We start from the raw sequence: 12,772 nt of genomic DNA, 5'->3' as shown, positions 1-12,772 counted from the left end.
TCCTCAAAAATGGTAACATTCCCAAAGAAATGAGTTTGGATATGAGCAAAAAAAAAAAAAAAAGTTGAAAATCCCAAATCTTTTTCAACTATTAAAAAAATAATCCAGATATTTTAATGACCTTAAATAATAAGGCCATAAAATAATCATAGCAATAAAATCAATAAAGTAAAATAACCAAAAAAAAAAAAAAGAAAAGAAAAAATGTCATAAACTGCATCTTATACGGCGAAATTTTTTGTCAATCGTTTACAAATTCTAAGGAAAAAATGAGTCTGGGTTTAATATCTTATGTGAGGGAGAGAGAGAGAGAGAGAGAGAGAGAGAGAGATTTGCTGAGTAACTGATTCATTGATAGACAAATAGACAGTCAACGAAAAAATAATAGATAGACTGATAGACAGATAGATAGACAGATAGATAGGCAGACAGATGGATAGGTGGATAGATAGACAGATACTGAGTTACTTTAGAAAAACAGATAGATCAATAGATACATTCATACTAAAACTGAGAGAGAGAGAGAGAGAGAGAGAGAGAGAGAGAGAGAGAGAGAGAGAGCAAGAGCGAGAGAGAGAGAGAGATTAGCTCCTTCCACCCGAGGATTTATTTATTTATTTATTCATTTTGATGCAGAAACATCTCTAGGAATGGCCCTGTCAGTCGGTCCCACCCTAATGATTGTCACTCAAGATATTCCAGGAGAGAGAGAGAGAGAGAGACAGAGAGAGAGCAAACCATGCATCACTCTTCCTGCACACACACCTCCTTCGTATTTAGCCAGTATTTGTAAGGGCTATATCTGGCTGTCACTCTCCCACAGCAAAGAAGTGGACCTAATATGGGTTGATACGGATGGAGCAACAAAATCCATCCGTCTATCTATCTATCTATCTATCTCTGTCTGCCTGTCTCTGTCTGTGTCTGCTTGTCTGTCTGTCTAATCTGCCTACTTATCTATCTACCTATCTATCATTCTGCCTCAGTCTATCTATCTTTCTATCTGTCTATCTATCTATCTATCATTTTGCTTCAGTCTATCTATATATCTATCATAATATTGCCTCGGTCCTTCTATCTATCTATAATTTTGTCTTAGTCTGTCTATATATCTATCATTTTGCCTCAGTCTATCTCATTCTGCCTCAGTCTATCTATCTATCTGCCTCAGTCTATCTATCTATCTGCCTCAGTCTATTTACCAACCAATCAGTCAATCTATCTGCCCCAGTCTACCTCAGTCTGTCTATCTATCTGCTCCAGTCTACCTTAGTCTATCTATCTATCTGCCCCAGTCTACTTCATTCTATCTATCTATCTGCCCCAGTCTATCTATCTGTCCCAGTCTACCTCAATCTGTCTAACTATCTGCTCCAGTCTACTTCAGTTTATCTATCTATCTGCTCCAGTCTGTCTACCTCAGTCTATCTGTCTATCTATCTACCTCAGTCTATCTATCTGCCTCAGCCTACCTCAGTCTATCTATCTGCCTCAGTCAACCCCAGTCTATCTATCTATCTGCCCCAGACTGTCCCAGTCTATCTATCGATCTGCCCCAGTCTGTCTACTTCAGTCTATCTGTCTATCTATCTGCCCCAGACTACCCCAGTCTATCTATCGATCTGCCCCAGTCTGTCTACCTCAGTCTAACTGTCTATCTATCTGCCTCAGTCTATCACAGTCTATCTATCTATCTGCCCCAGTCTACCACAGTCTATCTATCTATCTGCCCCAGTCTATCTGCCCCAGTCTACCTCAGTCTGTCTATCTATCTGTTCCAGTCTACCTCAGTCTGTCTATCTATCTGTCCCAGTCTACCTCAGTCTATCTATCTATCTGTCCCAGTCTACCTCAGTCTATCTATCTATCTGTCCCAGTTTACCTCAGTCTATCTATCTGCCCCAGTCTACCTCAGTCTATCTATCTATCTGTTCCAGTCTACCTCAGTCTATCTATCTGCCCCAGTCTACCTCAGTCAGTCTATCTATTTGCCCCAGTCTACCTCAGTCTACCCATCTATCTGCCCCAGTCTATCTATCGATCTCTATCTACACGGACAGGTTAAGTTAGTGGCGCCTTGGGCCACCCTCTCAGCTGACTTAAGAACACTAAGTTACCCACCGACACACTGCACCTCTCTCTCTCTCTCTCTCTCTCTCTCTCTCTCTCTCTCTCTCTCTCTCTCTCTCTCTCTCTCTCTCTCTCTCTCTCTCTCCTGGTTTCATTTTCCTTTCCAAATCTCTTCATTTACTCTCTTTCGTGAGTCTTTCCCTCCTTCCTTTCTCCTTTCTATTTTCCTCCATACATCTCTCTCTCTCTCTCTCTCTCTCTCTCTCTCTCTCTCTCTCTCTCTCTCTCTCTCTCTCTCTCTCTCTCTCGTATTTTTATCTTGTGTGGACTGACAACAAATAGGCATCGGAAGCAAATAGAGAGATAGATAAATGGAGAGAGAGAGAGAGAGAGAGAGAGAGATACATGATTAAGGCGTCTGAATAGATAGGTAGATAGATATAGACAGATATACAGATAGATAAAATGCTCCACGTATCGTATTTTTGGAGAAAAATGTATCTTAGAAATTAAATCGCTTAACTGCAGTCGACAGGTAAGAATTCTGTGCCTAATTTTCGATGCTTTATTTATGGCAGTCAAACCTAGAGCCAAAAAGCCGAGTACAGAACGTGAACTGAACGTAATCAATACCGCCTTTATTGGCAGCAGTGTCGGGGTCGTGGAGTGATGGCGTCGGCAGCGGATGAGAGTCACGCTGCTGAGCACTTCAGCACCGTGGATTATGCTGTGTTTAGTCTCATGCTGGCGGTGTTACTCGGTATCGGGGTGTGGACAGCCTACAGGAGTCGCGGCAAGGAGTCCACGCAGGAGTACTTGTTGGGCAGCAGCGCCATGACACCCTGCCCCGTGGCACTCTCTCTCCTTGGTGGCGTCATTTCGGCTATATCTGTACTAGGTTAGTCTCTCTCTCTCTCTCTCTCTCTCTCTCTCTCTCTCTCTCTCTCTCTAGGGCTGACTATTCAACAACACGAGTGATTCAATAAATTCCTATACATTCTTCCATAAACAAATCTTTCTGCAAATTAACATGATATTCAAACAAGTCATAGCAGAATATTAATGGCGAAACCTGAAGGAATCAGCATCTCTCCTAGTCAGTTTCTAATTCTCCATCCTCTCCACTTCATCCCTTCATCTCATCCTTGGTCTCCCTCTCCCCTACCTTCTCATTCACATGCACTCTTCCATTCAGTCTCTCATTCTACATCTTCTCCATTCCATCCCTCCATCTCATCCTTGGTCTCCCCTTCCACCTCCTCACTCACATAAACTCTTCCAGTCAGTCTCCCATTCTCTCAAAGTATTTCCCTAAACTCATTTTAATCCCATCCCCATTTTTCTACAGGAATCCCACTGAAGTGTACTTATACGGGTCACAAATAGGGGTCACTCTGCTGGGTGTGGTGTTGGGCAGCATCGTCACCCACCAGCTCACCCTTCCACTCTTCTACAACCTGCGTCTTGTGTCCATTAGTCAGGTCAGTGTTTGGCCTCCACTGTTTTCACTCTAACTGGGTGTAAAGTTGACATTTCCTTTTCTAACTTGGTCTAATATGCAATACTCTTTTCTAACTTGGTCTAAAATGCCATACTCTTTTCTAACTTGGTCTAAAATGCCACTCTTTTCTATCTTGGTCTAAAATGCCATACTCTTTTCTATCTTGGTCTAAAATGCCATACTCTTTTCTATCTTGGTCTAAAATGCCATACTCTTTTCTAACTTGTTCTAAAATTGTCGTTCTCTTTTCTAAACTGGTTTAAAATGCCATACTTTTCACTAACTTGGTCTAAATTGCCATACTCTTTTACAACCTGGATGAGGGTAACTTTGGCCCGAGTGGCCACCGTGGCAGTGCAAACGGTCTGGATCGTTACTGTGTCAGTGCAAGCAGTCTGTTTGAGGCACCTGGCACCCAGTTGATGATGGTTTTGTCTCCTCTCACGCTGTGGTCTGAGGAGGTCGCCCCTCTTTGTATGATGTGGCTGCTGCTGGGTGCCACAACCTGTCCAGGTACGGTGGTGAAGGGTTAACATCCCAGTGAGCTTGGCACCAAACTGGATGGCAGGGTTGTGAGGCAGGCACAAAATGGTGAGGCTCTGTTGTTCTGCGTCTTTTCTCTTGGCATCCTCCGCAGGCACTGAGGGCACCTCACATGCCATGCATGGTTCCTACTATCATAGCCTAGGCATTTGGTGGCTATTTCGTTGTTATTCTCCTATTTCAGGTAATTCTCTATAATATCATTTATAACCTGGTGAGAGCCCAGTAAACTCCTGGCTTTGTGATGTTGCACCTGCAGCTGTGGTTCAAGTTGAAAGTAGTGCACGAATCACAAAGACGTAATCATGGTGCAGGTATTAAGGACCTGCATTATAAAAGCTGAGTGCACGAAAATGTAAACAAACCTTCAATTTGGACTTATTGGGGAAACACTTGTTATTACTGTTAGATGTGATTTTCCTGCATCCCACACGACGGCATGAAGTAAAGATTAAAAAAAAAAGTTCAAACATGTTACTGTACAGACACACACAAGTATCTTCCAAACTGTGACGAAGACATAAGGGAAATATCGAACCACCTGAAACACACACTAGTACCGATAGGGTTTTTCAAGGCACTTCGCAAGTTGTAATTTTTTTTTTTTAGACAGAACTGGGAAGACAGTTGCTTCTTTAACTGTACACGATCTTTAAATGTTTGAGAAATTTCTGTAAATAATAATAATAATAATAATAATAATAATAAAAAGTACTCAGTTTCAATGATATGGCCATGTATGTTCACTAAACTCACGCCATTGTGTTGGTGGTACTTGGAGATGGGATTCAAGCTGGAAGCATTGCAAGATTAAACACAAAAAAGATATATGTGTCTTCGTAGTGGTTATTTCCTTTGTATGACGTACACTCTTAGTTTTCCTTAGAGGCAGATTGCTGTATTAAATTAAGAAGGTGTGCCAATAATGGCATTAACTGGGGTTAATTGCCTCCCATGCGTTTGATACATCTCCCTTAATCTGAAAATATTGTTTGAAGATAGGAATGATGACGATGATGATCATGATGATGATGATGATAATAATAATAATAATAATAATAATAATAATAATAATAATAATAATAATGATAATAATCCATCCATCCATCCATCATCCAATCCTACATTGCCCCAAGAGGAGCGTAGGAGGCCGGGGCTAGGCAGTTGGTCTCAACATTTAAGAATAGAGTGACCAGCCTCATTCATCCCTGAGTGGCATTACATGAGCAATCAACCCCAACCATCCCTTGGATATAAACCTTCACCGGCTCAATCCGATTGGAGCGCCGTAATTACTCACTAAACCACCAGGTGCCAAAATCTGGTTATATGGTTACCACCCAGCATAGTAAATGGTTTCCTGGTGTACAGGAAACCATTTGGCTTGTCACTCAGTGTAAAGTCACCCACAGGCAGAAGGAAGAGGAAAGAATGAAGGACAGAAAGACAGAAGAGGATGGAAGGAAAGAAGGATGGAAGAGAGGAAAGGGCAGACACCCGAGAGCAGCAATACATCGAGTGAGTGGATGGTGAGCTCCCCCACATACCACTATTAATAATAATAATCTGTTCTATCTATCTATCTATTGCCAGACGCCTCAATCCCGTTTGGGGTGGCCACAAACAAATCGCCTCCAAGTCGCCCTGTCCCCCGCCATTTCACTGCCCTGCTCCCAACTCACACACCCCTCTCTCATATACCTCTCCACCCCATCCCTCCATCTCATCCTCGGCCTCCCCCTCCCTCTTCCCCCGCTCCACCTCACTCACATACACTCTCTTCGTCAGTCTTTCACCCTCCATTCTCTCCACATGGCCAAACCACCTCAGTGTGTTCCTCATAACGCTTCCTATCACATCCAATCAACACCACAACGTTCCTTTATATCCTCATTCGTCAGCTTGTCTCTCCATGTGACTCCACAGGCTCCTCTTAAATAACTCATTTCCACTGCTCTCGCTCTTGACTTGTGTCCTTCCAACAACGTCCAAGCTTCACTTCCGTACGTTAGAGTTGGTATCACAATACTGTCATGTAGTAACTTTTTCACTTCCATGCTCACTTCCCTGTTTCTTATCACTGCTTTCAAAGAACCAGCAACCTTTCTTCCCTGCTGTACCCTTTCAAGCACTTCACCCTCCAAACCTCCATCCTTACTCATCACACTACCCAAGTACTTAAACGTACTCACATTTTCCAATTCCTCACCATCCAACCTCGCTATACATTCACTGACTTCACCTCTCTCAAAGACCATCACTTTACTCTTCCCTACATTCACCTTTTGATTCCGTTTCTTACACACTCTCTCAAACTCATCCACCAAGCCTTGCAGCTCCCCTTTGTCTTCACTGAACAACACAGTATCATCTGCAAACAACAGTACAGGGAGTTTCCAAACACTATCCTCTCTCACCAGGGCCACTCCAACATCCACTACCCTACCTTGTACCTCTTTTATTACCCCATCCATGTACAGATTGAACAACCATGGAGACATGACACATCCCTGTTTCAACCCAATAATAATAATAATAATAATAATAATAATAATAATGGTAATAATAATAATAATAATATCACCACCTCTACCACCAGCACCACCGTCACCACCACCACCTTTACCACCACCAATAGTACTATTACTACTACTACTACTAATAGTGATAATAAAGTACAGTTGGCCGCACTCCCGCGAGGGCCACCTTAGTGTTGGCAACGCTGGCCGAGATAGTAACCGCGAATCATTAGTAGTGAGCTCTGATCGAAGCATTCACAGGACTGAGGGAGGGAGCGGGTTTGAGGTGGGTAGGTGGGTGCCTGTACACGAGAGGCGAGATATGACGATTGTTGAGGCGACAGAAAAGTGTAATATTTATTAAAAGATTTTTTTTTTTTCGGTGTTACTTTTGCCATCATGAAAAGTAAAAAGATCAACTTTAAATATTATACTGCAAAACAAAGACAACCGATCAAGATTCATAATTGTAGACTTTAATCGTATTTTATTTTATTGTCGTTTCCAAGCAATGGACGCCGTAAAATACAGACAAAAACTGCCTGAAAATAATGAATCAGAATGCTGTTTATTAATCACATGTAACAAATGTAAGTAACTTCATCCGGAATGTGGCAGCTGCTGACACCACTGGCACATATCAACATCGCCCATATCTAGCGTTACCTAACAAGCATTTTAAAATCGCATCGTTGCGTCATCGCATCGTGGAGTTATCAGGGCTCCCATTGACCTTCACATGATAGCAGATTAAAAATATATATATAGATAGATAGATAGATAGATAGATATATATATATAGAGAGAGAGAGAGAGAGAGAGAGAGAGAGAGCGAGAGCGAGAGCGAGAGCAAGAGCGAGCGAGAGAGAGAGAGAGAGAGAGAGAGATCACAAATTGTTTAAAGCCTCATTGGTCAAGACGCCCATAATTTCATTTTTACAAACAACCATCAGTTGCCATCGTGTCCGTGCCTCTTTGCCTATCTCGTACTATGTAAATTTTTACATAGCAAAATCTGACCATAGGATTTAGCGTTTAGTATCATTAATCAGAATGTAGAAAAAATAGTAAGGTAAAAGAGTGATACAGCATCCCTAAATGCGGTGTTTGTTGTCGGGTGTTAGGAAACGCTTGATAAGGAGGATACGGAGGTGTGTGCTAGGGGTGTCAGCAATTACCGCATGCAGTATTAAGGATTCACATTTGCTGTATTCAATAGCATTATGCTTTATGGTTTCCAAGCATTAACTGTGCCACTTTTCACAGCGGTAATAACTTGACAATAAAGGTATTAAAATATATATGATTTGTTACCAGGTATTGTAGATTTTTATTATATATAGCTACCAGCCTTCCACTCATCTGTTTCAGACGTCATCCTTCACCTCTCGTGCATAGGTATCCCCCCACTCTCCTCAAACCCCCTTCCTCCCCCCCAAACTCTCTCTGTACGACTCTCTCTTACTGGCTGTGGATGCTTCGAACGCATCTCTCTACTAGTGTTTCACAGTCAATATCTTGGCCAGCGTTGACAACGCTGTGGCCCTCGCGGGAGTGCGGCCAGCTGTACCTCAATCCACATCATAAAGCTCATGCCTTTTTTCTGTGTCACAGTACCTGGAGTTGCGATTCAAGTCGAGGGCAGTGCGTCTCCTTGGTACCATATTCAGCTCATTGTAATGCTCATCTATATGGGGGTGTGTCTCTACGCGCCTTCCCTGGCTCTCTCCACCGTCACCGGTCTCTCTGTTCTTGGTTCCATCGTGCTTATGGGGCTCGTGTGCACCTTCTACATCTCTGTGGTGAGTTGCAAGGCGGGAACCAGCCAGGTAGTCTCAGTGTATGGCCAAACTTGCTCGAAACATGTGATCGACGAGATGAAACGAAGCACTGGGTTAGGTTTGCTTCAGTGTCCGAGTCTGAGCGTTGGACGGACCCTGAGCCTTAGGTCCTCCCGTCGATCACATGTTTGGTGCAAGTATGGCTGTATCGATCAGATCAGGGCAGTTGAAATATCAGATCTATCTTAATTTTGGTCCACCCCATTCCGTTCACCTAAATTCAGTTCATTTGGGGTCATGCAAATTAAATTCAATCAGGTTTATCAGTGCAGTTGAGTCTGTATCATCCATTTGGCCTTGTTATGTGATGTTAGGTTAGGAAGGTCATGCTCAGTTAAGTCCATTCGTCTACCTAGTCTCCTTTAGGTCAGGCAGATCTCCGTGGGTCCTTCACATTCTTTAACCATTTAGATTAGCTCATGTCAGGTCAGGTTTCCTGCTGAAACTACTTCTACTACTTCTGTGGTCTGGAGAACCATCAACAAGAATCATTCACCCTTTGAGAGATATTCAAACGCTAGTCCTATATTATTAACACTGGAAAGAATACTGGAGCCTCATCTCATTCTCTTATGTCATATAGAAATCAAAATTGACATTTTGCCTATATAGAAAAAAAAAACTTGAAAAAAATTGTATAATAGGCTAATTATATAAGTTTCGTCAGAGAGCGACTTGGAGAGCACCTTGATCTTCACTAAATGCTTCTTGCTTGAAAATGAGTCGGTAACGTGAAATACAAAAGTGAAATAGGATGGATGAAAATGTGTGTAGCTGTTACGCCTTTCAAACCGAGGACTCATTTCTCGTGTCGGTATATCAATCTTTATGAAATTATATGCAGGTTGGGTGATTCTCTCTCTCTCTCTCTCTCTCTCCCTCTCCCTCTCTCTCTCTCTCTCTCTCTCAACTGGAGGGGTTAGATATAGCCTTCATTAATTCCCTCGGAGGTCTATCCAAAGTAAACACAAAAAATAATAATAACATCGTTCGTGGCTATCAAGAATAACTACAAAGGACGTCAGCGTAAGGAAGGGGTTAAGTGAGAGGTAGATGTAGTCTGTCATGTCGTCAGGTAAGGAGTCTGCGTAACACCTCTTCCTTAGCGATTTATTTTTGGATGTGGCTGGTTAATATCCTTTTGTACGTTATTTATGCAGAGTATGGCTATGTTTGAATGATTTACATAACGCAAAAGAGGACAGTAAAATGTAATAAGCAAATTTAATCGCTTGAGAAAAGGCGTTAGGGAGCTTCCTTAACCGACGGGGCTGTGTGGTTGCAGGGTGGTGTGAAGGCCGTGGTGTATACTGATGTGATGCAAACGCTGCTCATGTTCGGCGGGGTGCTGGTCGTGGTCATCATCTGCTGCCAGGAAATTGGTCTTGTCAATGTCTGGACCATAGCTGACCAGGGCTCCAGGATAGGGTTCTTCAAGTGAGTCACCGTTACTTCGGAGCAAATTCCAAATGACGGAAAGCGCCAGAATCTGCAATGGGAGTACCGTTTGATTCTTGTGATAAGGGAAATGTGTGTATTTTAACCGTGAAGCACAAAACTCTCTCTCTCTCTCTCTCTCTCTCTCTCTCTCTCTCTCTCTCTCTCTCTCTCTCTCTCTCTCTCTGTGTGTGTGTGTGTGTGTGTGTGTGTGTGTGTGTGTGTGTGTGTGTGTGTTGAGAGGAGATAAAATTATGGTGTGCTTTTAATTTCAATAAAGACAATCTACTGTCATATATTGCTCATATATATAATAAAGCCCATTTATTCGAGTCAACTTCATAAAATTGGGCGTGAATAAAATTATAAAAGAAAAAAAAAACATAAAGTCATACAGGTAAGAGTTAACGTTAGAGTAGGCTTTATAATATTCAACGACACTGAAATAAAGAGGAGAAAAAAATATATATGACCATACAGTAACAGGCCACACCACAGCCTCCTGTTTCTGCCCTAGCATGAACACAAGTCCTTTCGTGCGCCACACCTTCTGGTCGACCACCGTGCTTGGCTTCTACTTCACCTTGGAGGTCATTGTCATCAACCAGGCCAGCTACCAGAGATTTGCTTCCATCGGCAACCTCGTTATGGCACAAAGGTTAGATGGCCTTGTTTACATTTCTCTATCCATCGGTCTATGTACCTTCCTACTTATATTGAAGGAAACTAACCGGTTGTAATATTTTTAGAAAGATGCTTAGAACTGTTATGGATACGAAACAAGTTAGAGGTGATGGTGGAAGTTCATTGATCATAAGACTGTTGTATAAAAGATATTGCTGCGAGGAACGTGGTGGATAGAGAGGAAGGGGACAACGGGAATGACAAGTAGCTAAGTTTAAAGTGAAAGCAGTGAGATGAGTACCGATGGAAAAGATGAGTTAGAGTCAGTGAATTAGGAATAAATGGATCTGGAAAACGTGTGGAGCTGATGAAGGGAGTGCGTGGTTAAGAATGCAAGGGTAGCAAGGAGTAAGAAAGGTTCAATTTGGTGGGATGCCTATGTTGAATGGGCAGTGGGGGAAAAGGGGAGACTAGAGTGGATGCAAGACAGTCAAATGAATGAAGGGAATATGCTGAGGGTAAGAAGGGTGTGTGGATATCCGTAGAGAAGACGGGCACAGCAAAAATGCGTAACCCCACTGCATTCTCACGGAGTTGCATAATGAGGAGTGAGTGTGGACACATTGCATATTTAAGTATTCAGATTCATTTATGTGAAAATTCAAAGCAGACTTCATATGCGCATAAAAATCCTCAAGGTAAGGGCTGAAAACACAGAATTCACATAAACTGTACAAATACTGGCCCAGCATAACACTGCTTAATCCACGTATCGTCCCAACACTAAACACGAACTATCATTTGTAGTGCTCAGAAGATCAATGCTTCAACTCACTACAGGGTACTTCACTGAAATACACTCACCATTGCTTAATTTATATGGACCTCGTAAGCCTCTTGATTTTACTACAGGTTGGTCATCTCTTGCTGTGGGTGTGTGGCTGTTATGGGGTCTGTTGTACTTCTTCTCTGTTAGTATATCTAATAATTTTTAAGTTTTTACCACAGGTTGGTCGTCGCTTTTGCTGTGGGTGTGTTGTTGTTAAAAGGTATCTGCTGGTACCATTCAATCCTTAATTTACGTGCTTTTCCCACAGGTTGGTCATCTCTTTTGCCGTGGGTGTGTGGCTGCTGTGGAGTCTGTTCTACTTCGCCGGCCTGGTTGCCTATGCTGCCTTCAGAGACTGCGATCCCTTGACATCAGGCAGGATACAGAAACCCGACCAGGTGATCCCTTACCTGGTCATGCAGAAGTTGGTTCACCTCACTGGCGTTCCTGGGGTCTTTGTGGCAGCTGTCTATGGCGGCGTCCTTAGGTGGGTGACGTAGTGGTTCTTGCTTTTCTTATCAGCAGCCATTATCATCACCCACATCCTTTATCATTACTCACATCCATCATCACTATCCATTATCATCACCCACATCCTTTATCATCACTCACATCCATCATCACTATCCATTATCATCACCCACATCCTTTATCATCACTCACATCCATCATCACTATCCATTATCATCACCCACATCCTTTATCATCACTCACATCCATCATCACTATCCATTATCATCACCCACATCCTTTATCATCACTCACATCCATCATCACTATCCATTATCATCACCCACATCCTTTATCATCACTCACATCCATCATCACTATCCATTATCATCACTCACATCCTTTATGATCACTCACATCCATCATCACTATCCATTATCATCACTCACATCTTTTATCATCACTCACATCCATCATCACTATCCATTATCATCACCCACATCTTTTATCATCACTCACATCCATCATCACTATCCATTATCATCACTCACATCCTTTATCATCACTCACATCCATCATCACTATCCATTATCATCACTCACATCTTTTATCATCACTCACATCCATCATCACTATCCATTATCATCACCCACATCTTTTATCATCACTCACATCCATCATCACTATCCATTATCATCACTCACATCCTTTATCATCACTCACATCCATCATCACTATCCATTATCATCACTCACATCTTTTATCATCGCTATCCATTATCATCACTCTCACTTCAAGTGGCGTACCCAGAAAGTTGAAAAGAGGGGGCGTAATATTTTTTTTTTGTATCTTCTTTACTGTGCAGCCCATGACTTTGGCCAGCGCAGCGAGTCCATACAGCTAGGGGGTTTGGGGGGGGGGGTGCTTGAAGGCCCCCCTCCCCAGAAAATTTTGCATT

The 12,772-nt window shown here is 42.4% G+C and overlaps 1 pseudogene; it reads left to right on the top strand.

Annotated features, from left to right (window-relative positions):
* Window positions 1-2,739: 2,739 nt before the first annotated feature.
* The window catches only part of LOC145391476 (sodium-coupled monocarboxylate transporter 1-like), a 48,446-nt pseudogene continuing 38,413 nt past the window's right edge, over window positions 2,740-12,772 (top strand).

The sequence above is a fragment of the Coenobita brevimanus genome, chromosome 18 (genome assembly GCF_032717465.1).
Source record: "Coenobita brevimanus isolate Jiangsu-jjx chromosome 18, ASM3271746v2, whole genome shotgun sequence".
Taxonomy (NCBI): domain Eukaryota; kingdom Metazoa; phylum Arthropoda; class Malacostraca; order Decapoda; family Coenobitidae; genus Coenobita; species Coenobita brevimanus.
This window is presented reverse-complemented; position numbering and strand designations above follow the sequence as displayed.